Raw genomic sequence first — 24,011 nt, 5'->3', positions numbered from 1 at the left:
TTGGTTTTTGTTATTTTTACCGTAGCCCCCCGTCCATATACTCTATGGAAAGGTCTTGACGTACAGATTCCGAATCTACAATTGCCTTTCACTCTAGTTCAATTAGGGCCGGCTGGACAGCCCTTTAAAGTTTTCCGGACAGGTTTTTCAACTTTTCAAATTTACCTACAACAACGAGCTGACAATAAACATCACCCACGATTACTATGTAATATTATACAATTAATTGTCATCTCAGCTCGTTATGGCAATGGGGCCGCCATCATGGCCGCCATCTTGGTTTTTGTTATTTTTACCGTATACCACCGTCCATATACTCTATGGAAAGGTCTTGACGTACAGATTCCGAATCTACAATTGCCTTTCACTCTAGTTCAATTAGGGCCGGCTGGACAGCCCTTTAAGGTTTTCCGGACAGGTTTTTCAACTTTTCAAATTTACCTACAACAAAGAGCTGACAATAAACATCACCCACGATTACTATGTAATATTATACAATTAATTGTCATCTCAGCTCGTTATGGCAATGGGGCCGCCATCTTGGCCGCCTTCTTGGTTTTTGTTATTTTTACCGTAGCCCCCCGTCCATATACTCTATGGAAAGCTCTTGACGTACAGATTCCGAATCTACAATTGCCTTTCACTCTAGTTCAATTAGGGCCGGCTGGACAGCCCTTTAAAGTTTTCCGGACAGGTTTTTCAACTTTTCAAATTTACCTACAACAACGAGCTGACAATAAACATCACCCACGATTACTATGTAATATTATACAATTGTCATCTCAGCTCGTTATGGCAATGGGGGCCGCCATCTTGGCCGCCATCTTGGTTTTTGTTATTTTTACCGTAGCCCACCGTCCATATACTCTATGGAAAGGTCTTGACGTACAGATTCCGAATCTACAATTGCCTTTCACTCTAGTTCAATCAGGGCCTGCTGGACAGCCCTTTAAAGTTTTCCGGACAGGTTTTTCAACTTTTCAAATTTACCTACAACAACGAGCTGACAATAAACATCACCCACGATTACTATGTAATATTATACAATTAATTGTCATCTCAGCTCGTTATGGTAATGGGGGCCGCCATCATGGCCGCCATCTTGGTTTTTGTTATTTTTACCGTATACCACCGTCCATATACTCTATGGAAAGGTCTTGACGTACAGATTCCGAATCTACATTTGCCTTTCACTCTAGTTCAATTAGGGCCGGCTGGACAGCCCTTTAAAGTTTTCCGGACAGGTTTTTCAACTTTTCAAATTTACCTACAACAACGAGCTGACAATAAAAATAAGAGTTTCAAAATTCAGAAAAAACTTACACATTTTAATCAATTTACAATACATACTACCCATATTTGTTCTCATTTTAAGAACACCATGTACAGCGGACTCCATCAGTATTATGCTACATTTTATTCGACGAAATAAGAACTCCGAAAGCGCTGAAAAGCGTTTTAATTCTTACATTTTGACTACAGGACGAAAACTGGGGAATTTCCCAGAATGACTCATCAACGCCATCTCTCCTCAAACACCGGATACACGTACCCAATTCCGAGAATTTCTGACTCATCAACGCCATCTGTTTTCAAACACCGGAAACACGTACTCCAATTTATATATGACGTCACACACCAAAATAACATAACAAAAACAAAATGGAGTCAGAAATAAAAACAATTCATAATATTAATAATAATAATAATAATAATAATAATCCGAGAATTTCAGACTCATCAACGCCATCTGTTTTCAAACACCGGAAACACGTATTCCAATTTATATATGACGTCACACACCAAAATAACATAACAAAAACAAAATGGCGTCACAGAAATTAAAACAATTTATAATAATAATAATAATACTAATATTTAAATTAATAATAATTTAATAATATAATCTGGTCACGTGACTTCCATTTTGTGACGTCACAAACAGTCACGTGACTCCCACAAAAACACATATTCTGACTCATCAACGCCATCTGTTTTCAGACACCGGAAACACATACTCCAATTACCAGAAAACCAACCGTCACCGCGTCGCCTACATTTCCTCCTCCCAACCCAGACTTTCTGACTCATCAACGCCATCTGTTTTCAGACACCGGAAACACGTACTCCAATTCCGAGAAAACCAACAATCACCGCGTACTTTTCCTCCTCCCCAGACTTTCTGACTCATCAACGCCATCTGTTTTCAGACACCGGAAACTCCCGCGGGAAAAACCCGAATTCCTCCAACCAATCAAAACACTCCTTACAAAATAAGCCCCGCCCATTTATGACGTCACAACCAATCAAAATCATCCTTACAAAATAAGCCCCGCCCATTTTGTGACGTCAAAAAAAAAAAAAAAAAAAAAAAAAAAATAGCGCTACGTCATCAATTGATCTTTGATCGATCTTTTCCAATCAATTGATTTATCGACCCGAACGCGGGTGCATTACTACTGTGTCATTGTGTTTGTCCCATCATTAATTTTTCCAGTTTATTATTCATCTTCATCATCATGTTTAACACAAATAGCAGAAAATTGACTTAAAAAAACAATGAGCGTTTTGTATTTCTGCGTTCAAACGAGAACGAAACCAGCAAGTGTGCATTATCGCATCCCTCTGACTCGTCCTGACTGAAGAAAGAAGAAAAGAAGCTCATTTTTTCGTTTTTTATATGTCCGTACATCTCGCACTTTTTCACTTAAAACATAAATGTATGCATTTAAGCGCTCTCGCTCTTGAGGAAAAATTACTTTCTATTTAATATGTAGGCTACAAATATCGCCAATGAAACGACGATCAGCAAATGGATCTCATCTTGGAATAATGGCGTATTACTTCCTAGCTGCTCATCCAATTGATATGCAAAGGCCTCTACTTTGTCCTGATATCTCTTATTCTCCTCGTCGTCAAGTGCTTTTATATGATCCATTTCAACGAGAAGAAATACCACAAGTACGCGCTTGAATTACCCGACCGCCGTGAACCGGAAGTTGTTGTGCTACAGTTCGACAATCGATTGTGCCGTTCGATATGTTTTTGTTTACTCGTGGATAGCCCCTATAAACCGAGTCATACTAACTGGTCACATCAATAGGCACGTATCTAGAAATATATTTGGGGAGCCAGTCGGAGCCAAGTGTCTCAAAAATATAATAATAAAAGTGTTTCGGTACTTGTCTGATAAGGCCCGAAGTTTATTTCCTTAATTTTAGAATTGATACTTACATATTCTGCATTGCGGAAGATTCTTTAAGGCGAAGTTATGCCTTTTTCCATAAAATAGTGTCAACTTTTCAGATTACAAGTCATTATTTGTCTTCCTTGTTATGCTTGGGTAACAGACAATATGGCGTGCAGTCGTGCTTGTGTTTTGTCGATTGGGAGTGGGTTTGCAGTGTTTCAACCTTCTTAACCGAATAATACCTACTTTCGTGTTTATTATGTCATCATAAACCATTGACGGATAGCCCCAAAAACCATCCACGATAGCGCCACGAACCATTGGCAGATAGCCCCAAAAACCATTCACGATAGCCCCGAAAACCATTCACGATAGCCCCAAAAAACATTCACGATAGCCCCACGGACCATTTCTGGCAAGGTTAGGTTAGGTAAGCATAGTTAAAAAAAAATCTCGTAAAAAAAGGCACGTTTGGAAACACTGCCGAGACCGCGTGACTTTCGACGCTCACGCCATCTGCACGTACATAATGGAAACAACAGAAGATGCAAGTTCCTTACGTAACAACTGATTATTGTTCTGCAGCATTCTATGGTGAAGTTTTTAGTTTTCGCGAAAGAAAATACCTCGAAGAACCTCGACAATGATACAGAAAGTGATTTCAGTAAGTAGTTTCTCCTGTAAATTTGAAGAAATCCGTTCGGGCGATATCAGACAGTTACTAGTAGTAAAATTTCAGTAACCACCAAACGTCTCCAATTCCCTTATTTTCTTATTTTTCACATTGATACGTATTCTGCATTCCTAAGGATTCTTGAAGATGGCATTTCATTTTTTCCACGGAAATAATCTCAATTTTAATAGAGTAATTTTTTTCTGTTCGCTTTCGCTTGCGTTACACGCGATATGGCGGAGAAATCTTGACTAGCGTTGACCATGATCAGTGGTTATGCAGTGTTGCAACCTTCTTCATAGAAAAATACCTACTTTCGTCTTACTGATTTTGTATTTCTTTCCAGGTTTGAAAAATGCACGGATAGCCCCACGAACGATTGATAAATAGCCCCACGAACCATGCACGGCAAGGCTAGGTTAGGTTGTGTTAGGTTAGGCAAACATAGTTACATTTGTTTTTCAAAATTAGAAATATATTTTTTTTCGGGTTCAAAGACCCCACAAACCATTCATAAATAGCCCCACGAACCATTCACGGATAGCCCCACAAATCATTCATGAATAGCCCCATGAACCATTCATAAATAGCTCCACAAACCATTCACAGATAGCCCCACGAACCATTCAAAAATTAGCCCCACGAATCATTCAAAAATTAGCCCCACGAACCATTCATAAGTAGCACCACGAACCATTCATAAATAGCCCTACAAACCATTCACAGATAGCCCCTTGAACCATTCATGGATAGCCCCACGAATCATTCATGAATAGCCCCACGAACCATTTACAGATAGCCCCATGAACCATTCATAAATAGCCCCACAAACCATTCACGGATAGCCCCACGAACCATTCACGGTTAGCCCCACAAACCATTCATAAGTAGCCCCACGAACCATTCATAAATAGCCCTACGAACCATTCACGGATATCCCCTCGAACCATTCATAAATTGCCCCATGAACCATGCACGGCAAGGTTAGGTTCTGTTAGGTTAGGCAAACAGTTAAAATTGTTTTGCAATTTCACCATGCATCTTGTGCATTGGCGTGCCAAGTCTTTTCGAAAGGGAGGGGTTATGTATACTTTTTCTTGGTAGTCAGCCTGCATTTTGTCATATTTTACTACCTTTGAAGTTCTTTTTTTAGAGATAGAGGGTGAAAGGGGGGGGGGTTAACCCCCATCAACCTCACCTTAGGCACTATACCATACTGTTACCTCTGGAATAAACAAGTGCGTCATGGGCCTTGGGGGGGAGGGGGAGGCTGGGCACCCACTGGTCTCCTGCACGAAAATAATTGCACACCGACGTAAGCTTGGTACATATCAGGGTAAAGTTTTCGTTTCCGCAAAACGTATTTCTTCAATTTTACAGGAGAAAGTACTTACTGAAATAAGTTTATTTGTACTTTAGGAAGGTTTTGGAAGTGTTTTTTCCCCTCGCTTAATTTTTTTTTGCTGGTAAATCATGTAATTTTCGACATTAATGTCACTCCGATGCACGAAAGCTGATCCCTTGATGTCCATCTACTACGTGAACCAAATTTTTGTGTGCGTTTAATGACGTAACAACCGGTCAGTGTTTCCAAATACGCAGTTTTGTAGTGCTAGTATTACACTCAACCTTTATATTCGGATATCCTGAGTAAAATGAAAAATGTGAAGCTAATCAAGGTCAAATAAAATATTAATGACTTTGTGACATATCCCTTTTGCATGGTGACTTCCTTCAATCGTCTCGGCACAAAACTTACAATCTGTGCGGTGCATTCATCCTGCAGTTGTCTTGAAAGTCAGCTTTCAATTTAATTGTCGTTTTCCTCCCACTTTTATCCAATTCTTACCACAAATATTTAATGGGGTTGACATCAGGAAACTGGGATACTGTTTCCAGATACTCAGGATGGTTATAGAGCAGCCACCTCCTCACCAAATACAATTTGTGTTTGGGATCATTGCCTTGATAGAATTTGAAATCATCCCTAATCCCCAGTTTTTCAGTACTTGCGTAAATTTCCCTTTCAGAATTGCCACATAATGTTCTTTGTTCGTAGTGTTTTCCCACTGAAACTGATGCTATGCATTTTGTGGATTTTTAGAATATACCAGTTTATTTGATTTGCATCATATCATCTTCCCAACACCTGATCTGGAACCATTAAACTTACTCTCGGCAACACAAGTAACACTCTCCCACCTGTTTTTGTCCATTCTCTGATGTTCTTTACTGAACTGTAGCCTTCCTTTTCTCATCACTGATTTACGAGTTTTGAGACGCTACTTCCCCATGATAGCAGGCTTTCTTGGACTTTGCAATCATTGTTTTTTTTGTATATACAATAGTCTCAGTGTCTGCTCCAAGTTGCATTTTTTGATTTTGGAGCACTTAATTTTTTTCCCTTGATTTTTCCTGTCACAGCCCATACATCTCTGAATATTACCATGGTCAACCTTTTTATAACGTGTTATTTTATCAGGTATTTTACTCTTACACATATTTAACAATTGTGCAGTTTCCCTATACCAGAATCGTGTTGCACAAATAAAAACATGGATTTCACCACTCAAAGATTTTACATTTTGTTTTTGCATCTCATTTCTCTTCCTTCGGGAAGCAGTTCAAAAACTCTCAACAGCTCCAATGGCTTGTTCTTATATCTTCTGCTGTTAACAAAATTATGTGTAATACTTGCATTTTTATTCAAATAACAATTATTTTCTGGGTTTTTATCTTAAATTCATTCATTTCCATAAACTTCAACCACTGCTGGAAAGTCAGAAAATGCAAATGCTGTTCCAAACGTTTTTCATTGCATAATTGAATAGTTTGAAACAATTTGCTCAAAGGAAATATAAGATATGTCTGTTTCATCTGTTTTTAAAAAAGGGTCCAAGTTCATTTTGTTATATTGCGATTTCATCATGCTACAAATGCAATTTGAACATGGTTCGATTTCGATTTACTTCTGTTGACACATACTGGGGAGTTTTAGCGATTACTTAAGATTTTGTTCAATATATGCTTTCATAGTTATGTTAGACAGGCCAGGTTTGGTTGTCTTAGCATTAAAATAAAGTCCCTAAATGCATTCTACTAAGGTTCCGATTTACTTCTGCATTAATTCCCACCAGTCTACGATAGTTACAGTCGCTTGTCAATGGAAAATGCATTGTCCATGAGAAGCGTGCATGCTTGCGTAAGGTAATTTTTAAGTTTTTTTTTTTTTTTAACACAAATAACTTTTTTTTTGATATCCACAGTGCTCATTACTTTAAGGAAGGTTCAAATTTTGTGTGACAATGATGGCCGAAATTCTACTACAATTAGTCTTCCTGCTAGGAACCGTTACCGTTTATTTTACTTCACTTTTCTGCTACTTTTGGCTAATTGTGAAGGTAAGGATGAGTGATGACTGATGAAATTGAAGTGACACTCACAAGAAACGCCCATAACCAGTCAGAGTTCGAACCTGGGATCTTCTTTGTTGAAGTTGAATTCTAAAAGTAAGAAACCCCTTCAAATCCAGTTCTATGGAAATTTCCATTACCTTTTTTTTCAATAATGAGTACAGTATATGTTTTTTAATGTTCGTGTGTTTTCTGTATCATGGTGTACCATTAAGGTAGAATTATACATTGTACATTTCTGCACAGTTGCTAGTCGAAGTTTTAAAATCTGCAGTGATATGGTAGAGTTGGTCAAATATTCAACTATATTACATAGTTATTTATGATTGTACCACTAGAGCCTTCTTTAGGAAGGCAACACTCAGGCATGAATTAATTACCTTTAATCCAATCTGCATTAATTCATAAATTCTGTTTTATTGTCAGTTTTCAAAACAAGTAGCTTTATTTAGTTGGAAGATTTTTTGTCTACCCCTGCTTCCGTTGATGATTCATTGTCAACTTCTAAAGAAGTTCACATTTTTAATTTGAATTTCTCTTTTTAAGCTGCAGTTGACATGTTTCTCCAACAAAGTCGGTGATGGCTTTGTAGAAACAACATAATCAACATCAACCATGCAAAAAAATTTCCAATTTCTAAGCGAGGCACAGAGGTCATCTGTACTTACTATTGTATCAATAGGAAATGGTCTCTGGTTTGGAGTCTGTACGATGGTGTGAAAGATACGTGGATGTGGATTTGTTCCCATCAATTGAATTATAATACAGAATGTAGCTCAACCGTCATTTTTTGATTATGTAAGACAGCTTGTTGTAGGTATCTGTGAAATTTGTATTAGTTTCTTTTACAACTTTTGCACCCAGTGGAAAGCTGAGCTGTAGTGCATTATGTTCCTATTATTTGAGAGAAGAAAAAAAAATAACTCCTAGCAATCAGTCACCCATTCCCTGCTATGTAAAACTACCTTTGTTCTGAAAGTACAAGTAATAGAAATGCAATCATTTTTCACTGAACCATACAGGAAGTAGGTCTATAGCCGCAGTAATCAGAACGCTACATTTGAAAAGTAGCTTCACTACAGCTACTCTTCGAAAAATGTAGCTTAGCTACAGCTACATTTACCGAAAAGTAGCTTGCTATGCTACTCCTGTCTGCTACTCGCTACTTCTGCATGAAACAAAAGAAGTCCTTAGTAATTGTACTTACTAGACAATAGATTCCATTATTTATTATCATGATAGCTGTTATTCAATATATTTTCATAGCGGTGTTACCTTTGTGACTTATTTCTACTGTAGGGTTTGTAACATGCCTAGCCTATACAAGTGACATATCAATTCAATTTTCATATCTGAGAATTACAATTAGGATGCTACGAAGTTCATGTTTACGACAATAAACACATGTAACTTGGTCGAATTATTTATGTGTATATAAACGTATTTTTATTGATAATAATCATTTTATTGTTAAAAGGCTAATGTGAAGGCAGTATTTTAAATGAAAAACTTGCGAATGATGATTTTTCTTACTCTTTCAAGGATGATAATTGTCATGAACATGATGGATATCCAGATTTTCTAAATATCCAGCTTAATTATAACTAAATCCAGATATCCACAATTAAGATAAAATAATTATCTGATAAGGAACATTTTCACCAAGAATACAAAATTTATCTCGTAACGCTGAGAAGAGATGTAGCTGTAGCGAAAGTTTTGAATTTTCGCAACAGCTACAGCTACAATTTTATAAATGTAGCGTTGCTAGAGCTACAGCTACAAATTTTGTAGCTCGTTACTTCCGACCACTGTATAGGAGGTGGCCCCTGTGGCGAAGTGGTTTGCACATCGAACTACGATGCCAGGGGTCCCGGGTTTGAATCCCAGCCTGGGCATGGATGTTTGTGAGTGTCCATTCATCAATTTCATCATGTCATCACTCATCACCATCTTCGCAAATTAGCCAAAAATGACACAAAAAGTGAAGTAAAAAAAAAGCAAATCAATCAGTCAATCAAACTACTGTATAGGTGGATGGGAATTTCTTCAATATCTGGAATTATTTGAGCAGTGATATGCAATGAGGAATTGCTGAGATCATAAACAATACACCACAAAGGATATGTTTTTTAAGTGCATATGAATCCAAGCACGTCATAATGATTGTAGCAATCTGAATCTGGATAAAGTTTTTCACTAATGAAGAGGAAAGTCAGGGGGGAGGATCATATCTTCAATTCTAGATTTGTAAAATGGAGAATGTGTTTTGAGGATTCCTTTTTCAAAATCATCATTTCATTGAACATTTGAATCTTCCTGGGAATCTATGAAATCGATCTCAATATGGCTCAAGGTCCATTTGTGTATTTCTTACATCATTGTGATACGTATACGTGTTTTCTACATGTACTGAATTCTATACATGTCTGTGCTAAACAGATTTTCTTATTACTTTCTGCGTATTGTGTCGTGGAATGATTTTTCCAACTTGCTCCTGTATGCATAATGTGAATAAGTTTTGTATCATTATAATTATGCACCTGCATGCGTACAGTATTACTAATTGTGTACTTTAAGTAATGAGAGTGACCTACACCGATGAGCCATTACATTATGACCATCTATCTAAATCTAATGAGTTATCACATAATGTTCTGCAGTCCCATGCGCAGCAGTATTTGATGAACCGTGTGCTGTGAGACATTGTCCTGGTCATCACTGTTGTACCTGTGAGCGATTTCTCGCACTGTGGTCCTGCGGTCGCTCCGAACGATACACAACAGCTTCCACTGGTCTCTGGCATCAATGAGCCACTGTCGACACACACGGCTGGACAACGTGTTCTTGTTTGCCCATTGTTGCACCACTTTCGATATGTGCTCACAACAGCGGTACGAGAGCAGCCATCAAACCTCACCGTTTCAGATATACTGGTACCAAGGTGCCATGCCATCACAATCTGACCTCTATGAAACTGTGAGAGATCGGCCGCTTTTCAATTCTGACGCCTGATACACTACTAACAGCAAGCCTGTAGACATGCCCAATAAATACCATGCTGCCAGCATGTCACGTGTTACTCTCCGTGCTCCAGGTGCACTAAATGTTCCCAGGCGGGGGTGGTCATAATGTAATTGCTCATCGGTGTATGACTGTCTTCACTTGCATAGCCTAATTTTTTGAAAGAAAATTTCTGCAATCATTTCCAGTATTCTAAATGCTTTTCTAATCTTTCCGTGCAGCTTGTAAAACTCAATACACAAGTGGAACTGTCATCCAGAATGCCTTCGACTCTGCATCTCGATTGAAGAACATGGCAGTTGATTGGTTTAAACCCAGAGCAGTATTTACATCATTACCGCCTGCAGGCCAGGGTGAAATTTTGGACATGGGTTTAGAATGCAGTGAAAAAGAAGTAAATTGCAAGTAAGTATTTTACTTTATGTTATGTGGCTTCACAAAATTCCTCAAACATTATTTTATAAAATGTAATGTGGATAGTGTCACAGCAAGATGTTGAAAATGAAAATAAAAATTTTAGGCTTTTTAAAGAGGATTTAAACTGAATATTTCTTTTCCTCTTTGAAATGTATTATGAGAGATAGTAATCATGGCAACATCAATCTCAACAGTAATTTTCATACAGTTTTAATATATTTTAAAATATTAAAATTTGCCTGTTGATTATTGAACAGTTTTTGGTTTTGATAAAACTGCAAAATAAATTCTCAGGTTGTGTTCTCACCGCAGAGTAATTTCCAGCATTACTGCTCGTGCCTGTGACAAATAGAATTGTTAAAATGTAAATTGTTTATAGACATATAAACCACTTTATATATTATGTAACTGTCAATGGGCTTATTTCAAACGGTTTTTATACATTTTCTCAACAATCAATTGCTAGGTTTTGGTTCCTATGATTGCTTATTTTGGAAATGTATAGTACCAATAAATCTGCCCCCATTAATAAAGATTCTCATATTATGTTGATATTGAACATAATTCAAGTGATTTTACATAAAATTACACATACATATACAGTACTACCTGTAAGAGTCTAGACATGAGATTGGATTAAAATATTCATTATGTACTGATACTTTGTGGTGCCTGCTAACAAATGATGGGAAACTTCTGTATGAGGACGTAGCCTGAATGCATGAAAAGCATTAAAGAAAATGTGTTACGTGTGTGATGCTTTAAAAATGTAGCAAAGTTTGACTTCCTTGGCTATGAAGCATGTAGGCTACAGATACTACTAATTTTTGTTGGTGAAATATGCAAATTATATGCATTTACATACATTTAAACCTTAATGGAATTAAAAACCATAATAATTTTCATTGATTTGTTTTGTTCTTTACATGGAGTAGGAGCACTGTTTCGTGGAATAATCTATTTATGTACTTATGTGAATATTTGAAGTCCTAGAATGCATCAAATCTTTACGTAAAGTTGCTCATCAAGTATATTTTATTACAATTACATAATACAATTTATATCAGTTGGAAAATACACTATTGACAATACCCACTAGAGAAATGTAAGCTCTGAAACATGTTTTCTGCATCAGTTTTAAAGTTGTGAATTTCTATACAGTATTTGTGCAGACTACATTTATGGAGATTAAGAAGTGAAACTATCAGCAGTTTGAGGGCATTACTTGAACTGTAGTTTTCTGAACTGTAAAAGAGGGTCTTTTGAAGGGGAGGGGGGGATGAAGGCAAGATATTAACATTGTGACCACGATATCTGCAGTAAATTTAGATATTTTTAAGTAGTGCTTAGTAGTAGTGGACTCCGCCAACGGATGTTTGTGCCCTCGGGTGATAATTCATTTGCATGTATTTAGAATAAATTTACATATATTTAGAATAGTTTATATTTGTGTATATGCATATTTATAAGTTTTATGAAAATATAATTTATTTTATGAAAAATATGTAAATGGTAGGTAATTAGCGATACTAAAGGCTATGCATATGATTTTATGTTAATTTCTGTGAAGTATGTAATGTATGAAACAATAATAATTAATGTTTATAATATTGAAAATAAGGATTTATGGGTTATTAAATGCTACGAATGGTGGTAATGAGTGATGGTAAAGTTCAATTATGATTTAGGTTATGGTCCCGGTACTCGAACCCACGATATGTAATGGTAATAATTATAGTGTACAATGTAATAATGTTATATGGTATGAAATATGGTGGTCCCCGACACTAGACAGACGAAGGTGAACTCTGCGCTGAAGAAGTGACAGAGGGTAGACAGAGACCGAATTAATATTCAGGTCAGGTATCAAGACTGAAGCATTTGTTGAGGTAGGTCAAGGTGAAAAGGTTTTAGTTTAGCATGGCGAGACAGGTTGAAAGTGAATTGTTGTGACGGGAGAAAAACAAGACAAATAATTTTGGGGAAAATAAATTGGTTAGAGATACAAACTACTTCGATCTTAGGTAGAGAAGAAAATGTGTCACTGGGGGATTGTGTCCCTTGAAAAAGGCAAGAGATTGAAAAATGATAATTTTAAAAGTCTCCAGGTAAGCAGAAAAATCAGGGGGTGGTTGATACGGCTGGTAAGATTCCAATCGGCAGGTAGAGAATGTGGACGAAAAAAGGATTTTAGTTAAAAGGACAGGAATTGTAGGTGATATAAGTCAAGGTGGGTGGATGTGAGAAATGTATCTAATGGAAAAAGAGGCTGTGGATTTAAATTCGGGTGTCAAAAATTAGCAGCCCCCAATCAGACTGAATTTAAAGATACACACAAACTTTTTCTGTAAGCTGAGAATTGTTTTTTCCAATGTGGAAAATAGTGGTGGTTGGAAGAGTTCTTGCACTTTTGGCTGTGCTTTTGGTGGTATTTAAACTCCAAAATTTGAACTCTCCCTCAGATTTCTGTTATTTTTGCTGTGATTCCTGTTGGTGTGTTTGCTGTTGCTGAATTCTGATTGTTTACGTCTGAGAAAAAGGAAGACTACAGTAGGCTGATGCATGTTGTAAGTATTGCATTTTTTATCTAAGTACAAGTGTTATACGAGAATGGAATTTGACTAGCATTTTCTATGCTACCGAAATATTTCTTAGCCGAAATACAAAGTATAAAATTTAGATATGAGCTAGTTGTTATCCATGCAAGTTTATCACTCTCTCTCCATTTGTATTTGCAGTTCTTTCAGATCCATGTCTTCCCATACTCCCATGTCCTCTTTCTTGTTCATTTCCTATCCTACCTTTCCAATTTCCCATTTTGACAATATGCCTTGTATTATCTCTGGCTTTATCCACTTTCTCTTGGATATTTGTGTAAAACTGGTCTTTTTCCAATTCTTCTGCATCTTGGGTTGGGGCATTTACTTGTAGAAGTGCTACTTTTTCCTTTAGAACTAAATTTACTCTTATTATTCTAGAGCTCACTGGTTCCCTATCACTCTTGCTCTACAATTTACTTCTAAAATAATTCCTACTCCTTCCTTAGCACTGTTCTAGTTACTTATTCCTGAGTAGAGAAGTGTGTAATTCTTATCCAGAACCTTCTCTCCATTTTATTTTTTCTTAGTTTCACTAACTTCTAGTACCTTAATTTTATGTTTCCCCATTTCTCCAACTATTTGAGTTTCTTTGCCTGTTGAAGAGGTAATATTCCATGTTCCAAATGTGATTGTCCTTACCGCCTCTAATGATCCGTCCACATTCTTCCGCCTTTGGAGCCTTTTGACCAGTAGGTTGCTTCTTAGTGTGGCTCCCCCCCCCCCCTAACCTGCCTGACTTGGGTGCCCCTTCCTATATCCAAGCAAGTCCCCACCACCAACTTCAAGGTCATGCAACCACTAGGTGGGGTATAATACAGTTTCAGTATTTTCTTTCTGAGTATGCCATATAAACCAAAGGAGAATGAATCGTCCTCAATTAATGTCTGTATCAGTATACTTTTTTTATGATCACACCTGTTCCCTCATTGATGTGGAGATTGCCAGAATGTTGACAACCTGATTGTTTTGTATATAACAAGGTTGGTTTGATTTATCCAGGTTGGTCCATCCACTGGTCTGTCGAGTAATGAATGTGATGTCACCAGTGAGAGATTATGATGCAGTTCTAAATCTGAAATAAATTTAATAATGGATCTTCTGTCTTAAACTGGTTAACGAACTCTGGTAATATTTAATGAAATAATAGACATTGAATTAAGTCAATGTACCAAGAATGTGAAGTGTGCAGCATAATTCTCAGACATTACATAGTGTATAAGGAAACTGGGGCTCCATTTCTCATTCCATCAGATTTAAGAGCTGAAATTTGAATTCTGAGTTTTGACTACATTTTCCAATGGTTTCTGCTTGTGTTTTTAAGACAACTGAGACCAGAATAGATTTCTCGGAGAATATCAGATAGGGCTTTTCCTGGGAAGTGTATGGTGTAGTTAATTAGTGCACCAGCTCGTTTGTATATTTTGCAAAAATTCCGCTAAGAGTCATGCAAAAACTTTTGTTCTCAGAACTTTGAATCGATAGAGATTGATAGGTCTTGATTGAATGGTTATACAACAATTTATTCTCTATATAAAAATGGATTAACTTGAGAATGTAGTAAAATTACAGCCACCAGCAAAAAAGAAATTCACCTAAACTCAAGAGTAAAGAGGTGATCTCTCGAAATTATATTATAACTTATCTATATTTACATGTATCTAACGATATTCATACCCATGGATAAATTGGTCAACGGATAAATAAAGTTTTTGATTATTATAGAAAGAAAGCACTAGGCAATGGATAATGTCCAGTTAACATTGCATGGTAATACCCAGCTTTAGTGATTGCTAGAGGCATGCATGTTTCGTTTTTGACGAAAAAATGAAATGTGAAATAAGACATTGTAATGTTAATTTTTCATGTTTCTGAAAGGTGTGAGTGAGGTGCATTTACCTACCCTGTTTTGTCACAAAATAATGCGAAATGAATTGCAAAATGCGAAATAACTCTTAAAAACGAAATTTAGAGTTTATTTACTGACGTGATCCTTTTGGAAGTCAGAATTATCCTGTGAGTTATGCAATTCACGGAAAGTTCAATAATTCTGCTGTAAATATTTGAGCAGCAAAAATGGACTTGTTTATACAGGTTTAAACTTAAAACTCTGGTAACTACATACAGGTAACTGTGCTGTTAGAAGGGATATGTTTATTTTGTGTAGTAAGTGCAGTTTATAACCTGATTTTTTGTATATCACAAGGTTGGGTTGATTTATTCAGGTTGGTCCATTCACTGGTAATCCAATTTTGGATTACATTCACAATTTTAAAACCAAAATACCATTTTATATACCGCTTTTGAACCTTAAACTGACTTTGTTTTTGTACCGAAATTTTGCTTTTTTATTTACTAAATATATATGCCTCTAGTGATTGCACTTGCATTTGGACCTCTGATGGGCTCAGATTTTGGTAGAATACACCTATTGGAAGCAGTGGCGTAGCAAGGGGTGGGCGAAGTGGGCAACTGCCCGGGACCTCGCATCCTCGAAAAATTGTAAAAAAAAAATGTTGTATTTCTCATGTGAAACATTTACGCAAAAGTCGACGATAACTTGCTTGGACATTTTGGACGTTGAAACTTACGAAGAACTCCTGAAAGGTAGTGTAGAGTAGTATGATTCAGGCCAAATTTAGTGGACCCAGTATTCTCACTGTTGAACTTGAAATGGCAAGACCTAATGATTTTGTGAAGTGAAAGTGTCATTCACAGGCCAGAAGTCAACTTTCTGTTAAGAGAGGCAGGGGAGGAGACAAGTTAGTATATGTCTTTTCTTGTTTAAAATACGCAAATGTCAAAGAAAGATAAGTTGTAATTGATGAAAATTCGCAGGTAGAGGTTCTATTTGTATAATTATTAATGCAAGTGTAGCCCCAATCAGCCATTCAAAGTAATTAGGCCTACTTAAATTTTTTGAAAGAATCTCACTGTACATAGAGAACCCAAATTGGTTTCTTGCAGACGTGTAGCTTTTGTTACGCTATTGAGTCAAATATTTAGTACTACAAGAACAATTCAGACGTATACAACAAAATAAGATTCACAATTATCAGACAAGTCCTGAAATTCAAAATGAACTTGTGCAATTAATGTTCAATAAAGTAATGTGGCTATATTAAAAAAAAAAAAGTCAAATTAGCTGTATCAAAGATTCCACACGTATGAAGCACACAACTTTAGTTTTAAGATTTATTGATATTTAAACCGATTGTGTAGAAAAGCCAACCCCGTACATTTTATGTGCATCCTTCGATATTTTTCTTCTTAACCATAAGATTCGTAGTTTGCATTTCTGATTCTATATTCTGATTGGCATATTTAAGGATATTTCAGTTTTGTATTAGTGCCTCAAGAACATCTTTAAAAACGTAATATTACTACTACTTTGGTTGAAGAAAATTCCAGCAGGGTGTTACAAGTTTAAATTTCTCCATCACATATTATTAAATATTGTTTTTGTCGGTAATTTATTATTATTATTTAAATTTGATAATTTGCTGATGTATCCCTGAAGATTTTTTATCGATTCACATTGAGATTTCAAATATAAGGAACGGTTGGGGGCCTCGCATTCTAATCTTGCTTAGGGCCTCGCGATATGTTGCTACACCACTGATTGGAAGCCGTATATAGTCATATGCATGTAATGCATTTTGTCTTATAGCACTTTTATACTAATTAATCAGTAATGATGCATAATTATTAAAGTTTGGGGCACGGGAACCAGACGAATTTGAAAAAGTCACTACAAAGTTAGTTTTTGCTGGAAAATGAAATTATTTACAGAAATATATAGTGAAGATCATAGCATTTTATGATAGACATTCAAATGTTCCGTTACTAGCAGTTTTGTTTTGTTTTGGAATGCTTACACGTTATGAGGAGAATGAAGACGTGGTGTTGTTGATGAGTGATGAAGCTCACCTAAATGGTTCTGTAAATAAACAGAACTGTCGCTACTGGGCTGTGGAAAATCCCCGATAACAACTCCCATCAGAAACCCCTCCACAGCCCAAAAGTGACAGTGTGGTGCGCTGTAGGAAATCGACAGACATGATGCAGAAAGTGGAGGCCAATTTCCGTGATCTCCTTTAAAGCTGCATCCGCGAAAATGGACTCCATTTGGCCGATGTAATTTTTCGCACATGAATAGCATAAAATGCTATGATCTTCACTGTAAATATTTTTTTTCCAGCAAAAATTAACTTCGTAGTGACTTTTTCAAATTTGTCCGGTTCGCGTGCACCACCCTCTATATCTGCATAGCAAATTCTTGTGGTGTAGTGAAATGTTCCTGCCTTTTAGGACTTTGGTGATTCATCCGGGATCTTGCACCCAGAAGCCAGATTGATGGGAATGTGACAGAGCAGCCAACTTCAAGGATATAATGCCATGTGGAGCTTCAAACTGTTGGAATTAGAGCAAATGGTAAGTAAACGACAAATTTGTTCAAGTTTCAAGTATTATTGGTACGCCATAATAAAAGGCAAAGTTCCCGTGCACTTGGCACCATGCCATGATTCATATACAGGGGAATGTGGGGTAGGTTCCCACACATTCTATCGATCTAACGCATGTTGAAGGTGATGGGATCAGCATCATGTTCAAGCAACCTTTATCCCCCCTCAAAAAAAACAGTGGAATTCCAAATTATTTATGCGGGGGGGGGGGGGGAAATGTTTCAACTTTCATTGAAACTGAATTCCATGTCAAAGTTATACAGCCCCAACTTCACCCTGACAGCAATCTCAAATTGTGAAAAAATAGAAATGTTCCCCCAAGGATATAATAATACAAAACAATTTTCATTTGCTCTTACCTTTTCATTTGTTAAAAAAGATTTCGTGTTCTCGATTAAAACACTATATATGCATTTAACACAGTTTTAAATAAAAATAATTGTTTCCTTTGTTTCTTTTTAAAAGACACTTGAATGTGTAGCTTGCATGAAAATCCCAAGTTTTCACTCAGCCAGGTGTTTTGAGCTGTATTTTAAAATTCTCAAACCCCTACAGTGAAAAGATTTTTAACTTTCGAGATGGTGGAAGGAGAGAGAAGATTCAGTTAGATCCATATGCAATCTATCTTTTGTTGGGAGTGGTATTCTTTATTTTTATTGTTAATATTTTATATTTTTGGGAGGGAATCGAGCTTTAGCTTTCATGAAACTTTTCCCTCTGCCAACATGCAAAAGGGAACGACCGAGAGGCTGTGGAACTTGCCAAGATGCAGTGACTACCGAAATCAAATAAAAAAAAATCTTAAGATTCCCCGGCCGGTTCAAATCCGGGAACTTTTCTAACGGTGGAAGCGGCCCCGGTGCCTACCCAGCGTCGAATAACATGGGTACCTGGGGGAAACCCTGGGGGGGTAAAGGCGGTCAGGGGCATGATGCTGATCACATCACCCCCACTCACGACCGGATCAAGAAAGTGTCGGGCGTTACCCCCCACACCCCCTATACGCCTTCATGGCGTGGTGCTATGCACAGGGGAACACTTTACCTTTTTTTTTTTTTAAGATAAACTGTACCTACTTCGTCAACTATTTTAATGTTGGTCCTTGCCAATATCATGTTAAAACAATTCAAGAAATGGTTCAAATGATGGTGAATTTACTTTGTGAGCTTACTCTGTGTTTATTGAATTAAGTAAAGCAAATCCTGTTTTGGTTACATGTGGGACAATTCAGTTATGTGGAATTTGTAAGTTTATGATGTAAACAATTTGTAGTGTTCTGATAATTTACATCAAAGCATCCAGTTCTTTGAACATTGGCTATCTGACTCTGCGTATCATGGAAGCACAATGAGAATGAACATTGTCACAAGAGGAAAAACTTAGCTTTTTTGAACATCATGTTGAATGTAATTAAAATTATTTAAAAAATGAAGCATTCGTTTTCCAACTGCATGTCGTGTCAAAGTTAAGATTCTTAAGAAATTAATTAATTGTGTGAATTGATATGCCACGTGCCGAACAGAATGTAAACCTGTGAAAACAAGGTCCATAAAAAATATGTTTTACGAGCTTCCTGAAGGCCAAGGTAAAAGCAGAGTGCATAAAAATATTTTTTAGAACTATTTGTGTGTTGTTTCCTTTTATGGGCCAAGTTTGACAAAGGTAAGAATATATTACTTCAAAAACAGTAAACACAAGGAAGAAGATTTTTCCGTTCACTCCTAACACTAAAGACCTCTTTCTCTTCGTTATACTTATCACGTAAAAGTATATCATGAAGTTTAAAATATGTCAGAAAAATGCAGAAATATTCCCAGCAAAGCCAAAAATATGCACAACAGTACTTTCGAACTTCTCATTGCATGAGAAGTCAGTATCTTCCAGAATTCCTTTAACCGAATAATGTAGTGAGAAAATACTGAAAGTATCGTGAGGTTCTCTGTGATTATTATAAGTTCCATTCACTATTATGTCAGATTTACATCTTCGGGGAAACTAAAGCATAACTGGCAGCTCACTACAGCTCTGGTAAATCTAGGCAATCATTACAAAAACACAAACTTTTTCAAGGCAGATGGTTCGCCATGTCTAAATGCTGCAATACTGAATATCTTTTCGAATATCCTACCCCGGTTTCACACAACTTGCAAAACAGAATCTTGTCGACAGCAAATTCTGTAACATGTCCCCTCAGGCTCACCGCAACATATTTCTTTTGAGATGGCTTTCTATTCATTTTCACTGCTACACACGATACGTGCCCCGCTCAAAAGACAAGTACTCAATTGCTGATAGATATAAAGCTGTAATGTACCAAATGTTACTTTTACATTTCACTGATTGTTGAGAGAAGCGAAAAAAAGGTAAAGAAATGAGAACAATTTAAATTTGTTTACTTCCTGCCCAGTGATTCTTGTGCACGCACAATGATGCTGGAGAATATTTTCCCTCAATAATGTTTGCACAGCTCTCAATTGTCGGCCAGATAAAAGAAAGAGGGGGCGGTTATTATTGTTCTGTACTAGTTTGTAAGAAAAGATGGCGTCTGCTTTTAATTTCTTTGTCCGTAATTTTCTTATCCTGCTTTTGATAATACAAACTAGGGATGGGCCGATATGAAATTTTGACTGATACGAATAAAGTACCGATATAAAATTTACCGATACCGATAACCGATATTCTACCGATCCGATATAAAATTAGATATGGTTCTTGAAGAACCTGAAATGTTCATTGATCTTCTTAATAAATATGTGTTTCGAGGTGACTGCAGTGCAAAAGAAGTTGAATATTTAGACAATTACTTTTCTAGAAAGTAGGGCATCAAGATTATCCATTAAAATACAACAAAATGTCAGAATTTTGCACTAAATTATAAGATAATTATCGATATATCTGATCAGTAAAATAATCGGTAATTTTACCGATAAACTGATATGCCTATATCGGCAGATACCGATAGAGTACCGATTAATCGGTCCCATCCCTAATACAAACTATCCGTTACGCTAAAGGTACGAGGAATAAAAAATAACCGATTATGTGCAAGACAATTATGAAATTATACGGAAATGTCTTATGACGAGAAAATTGAAGAAATATGTTGTAAAAATGCAAAATTGGTAAAATATGTTACAATACGCCTCATCAAGTTAGTCTATTTTAGCTGATTTTCATCCGATTGGTAAAGATCTCACCCCAGTATTTGATCTGATGCCAAATAAAAAATATTTTATAACATAAAGCCCCGTACATGTTGAATATATGACATATTCAGTGGATATCTGCAAGAGTTAACTCATGAAAATCACTGAAGTTGTTAAGTGTAAACATCAGTTCAGCATTTCAAGAACTTTTGCTAAATATTGTTTTTAGAGAGTTTTTGTTTTATTTGTTAGACGGAAAATTACTGTATACCTCATTTTTTTTGTCTGTACATATATGCCTACTAAATACCTAGTACTAAAATTTCCTACACTTTTTTAAAGTAAAAACAACTCATAATAAGCAAAGGATGTCTTTCATCAAAAGTAGATTATAAATTGCATGGATATCTTCATATTTCAATAATTAACAAGATACTCAATTCTTACCAAATTCTTGCAAATTTTGTTTGCACAAGAAGTTCTTCACCAAAATGTTAAAAATATAGTAATTTTGTAATTAAATTACAAGAAGTGTTAGTCAGATTATTTAGTAACTGCCATGAGAAATATAAAAATCACTTATGAATTCAATGTTTTGCAGGTACTGCTTTCAGATGATTCACGATGTGTGGGATTGTTACACCAACTGATCTGTCTGGGCTAAACAGGTAAGGACAAAACCTTACATGTTTGAACTCCATCTTAAATTGTTTCGATATGATATTTTATTAGCAAAAAATGTGTTAATTTTGTATTGAAACTAGATAGATATTAGTGCTGTTAGAAATGGTGTTAAAAATGGAAATTCATTCTTGTTCAAAGTACTGTAACTGTCATTTTCTATGACTTGTTACAAAGCATATTTTCTGTACTGTGGTTTAATAAAATAAAAATTCGCTATGGAGTGAGTCTCCTATGACAAGACTCATCGGAGCTGTTAAGAAATTCATATCGCTCCATCCTGTATTTTCATGGAGGAAAAAATTAATTTCTGAAATAATAATTACCAAATTTGTAATAATGAGTTATTTAGAAGGTTAAATTTTTAAAGTTAAAAGTAATTCTATGAAATACATCTTGAAAAAAAAATGGTGTTCAGAAAACTAACTTAGCAGCACTAATACATGTCTAAATATGAATAAGAAAATAAATTTTCTGCATCTCGAGGGCTGAGAAAATTGAATACATCAAGGGTAGTATACAGTGTTATCAGATCAGAAATATGGCAGTTAGTGTGCAACGAATTGGCAGGGAAAAGATACGTTTTTCTTTTCCCCACATCACATTTTCCTTCCAACTACTATATCTAGTTTGCATTTTTGGAATATTTCATGTACAAAAATATTTTATTCATAGTTCATTTATTTCCAATGGTATCAAATGAACTTTATTCATTTCATTAACAAGAACTATTGAATACATGACACTTTTTTATTAGTTCTGGTTATTCTGTCTTGTGAGCAAGGCCGGGGGAAGTATTTAGTACTAAAATTTATTTTATTTCGTGCTTTTTTACATCTTACGCCTCTGGGCAGAAACTTTGGTAAACTGAAAAATTTTCAAATAGTTCGTTTCATTTAGATAATTAGCAGAAAACATTTCAAAAAGCTTCTTCTTTTTTTTTCTTTATGTATACACATAAAGGGTGTCCACAAAGTCATGCAACCGAGTTTTTGAAGGTACGTAACTTTTGTACAAAAAGCAATATCGTACAAAAGACTAACTTACCTCTACCGATAAATTCAAATTCTTTTCTGGGTATTGATTAAATAACATACCCAGATGTGGGACAAACTTGGTACTGCCCTCTGACACAACCAATATTGCCAGTATACCTCATAATTTTGAAGAAATGTCATAACTAACCCATAAATCGTCTGTAATGCATAAGAAAATATTGTTCTTTTATCAGTTCGATAAAAGACCGTCGACACACATTGAAAATTATTGCAAAACATTCCATAGCTGAAGAGGTTTTCTCAGGCAATCAGCCAGGTGATTTCCGGATAGGCTTCCGAGCTTTCGAGAGCTAACGTCACTCTCATCTTCAGGGATTGAAGTGCAGAGATAAGTCTGGGTGAAGTTATATGTATTTGGTGTGGGAGAGGTCTGGTGTAGGTGGCGTTTCTCCGACATCCGTGCTCCCAGTCGACTATCGCTAACCAGGCTGGGTCCAGTTTTAGTCCCATGCCCCTTTTGAGGTTTTCCTTTTCCCAGTGAATATCTATTGCTTCTTTGATGAGACAGTCCCAGTAATTTGATGATTTATTGATGATCTCGGTGGTTGTGAAGTCAATTCTATGGCCCTCCTGAATGGAATGTTCTGCTAACCCTGATTTTTCGGGATGAAAATTCTTGATGTACACCAAATACATATATAACTTCACCCTGACTTATCACTGCACTTCAAGCCCTGAAGATGAGAGTGACGTTAGCTCTTGAGAGCTCGGAAGCCTGTCCGGAAATTACCTGGCCTGAGAAAACCTCTTCAGTATTTGTCACCAGGAAAGCTTCAAGAATTACTCCATAGCTGTCTTATATTCATGTTTTATGTTATGTTGTACAAAACTTTTTTATACCTTAGTAACTTTTTGCCCACACTGAACATTCATGGCGGAGTGGTTAGCTCATCGTCCTATGTTGCCAGGGGTCACGGGTTCGAATCCAGGCCTGGGCATGAATGTTTGTGTTTATTCATCAATTTGATCATATCATCAGTCATCCCCATCTTCGCAGCCAAAAGTGGCACAAGAAGCGAAGTAAAATAAAGCAAATCAATCAATCAATCAATCAATCAATGAACATTCATATAGATAATCATTTTCTTGTTTAATGTTTTAAAAAAAAATCTCTGACAAAGTTTATACCCAGCGAGAGGTTCATGTCTCTCTCTTTTTTTTTAAGTTGCATACTTCAAAGTGTCCATTAGGTGATTCTTAGGACACCCTGTAGAGTATCATGTGCTTCATCAGTGTTCCTAGGGTTGGGGAAGCATTTGAAACCACTGTGGGTTTCCTTGGGAAGAGTATTTCGTTGTCCGGTTTCTTGATTAGGGTGTAAGAGACAGCTCTGGATATTGTTTGTT

General features: G+C 36.3%; 1 long non-coding RNA gene across 1 annotated transcript; it reads left to right on the top strand.

The window, feature by feature from the left end:
* The first annotated feature begins 3,728 nt into the window (after window positions 1–3,728).
* On the top strand, window positions 3,729–13,665 carry LOC145992734 (uncharacterized). The gene is made up of 3 exons (XR_014442203.1): window positions 3,729–3,854; window positions 10,522–10,705; window positions 13,180–13,665. It is a non-coding gene; the product is annotated as an uncharacterized LOC145992734 (long non-coding RNA).
* Window positions 13,666–24,011: the final 10,346 nt, after the last annotated feature.

The sequence above is a fragment of the Lepisma saccharinum genome, chromosome 9 (assembly GCF_977018435.1).
Source record: "Lepisma saccharinum chromosome 9, izLepSacc3.1, whole genome shotgun sequence".
In the NCBI taxonomy this organism is placed as follows: Eukaryota; Metazoa; Arthropoda; class Insecta; order Zygentoma; family Lepismatidae; genus Lepisma; species Lepisma saccharinum.
This window is presented reverse-complemented; position numbering and strand designations above follow the sequence as displayed.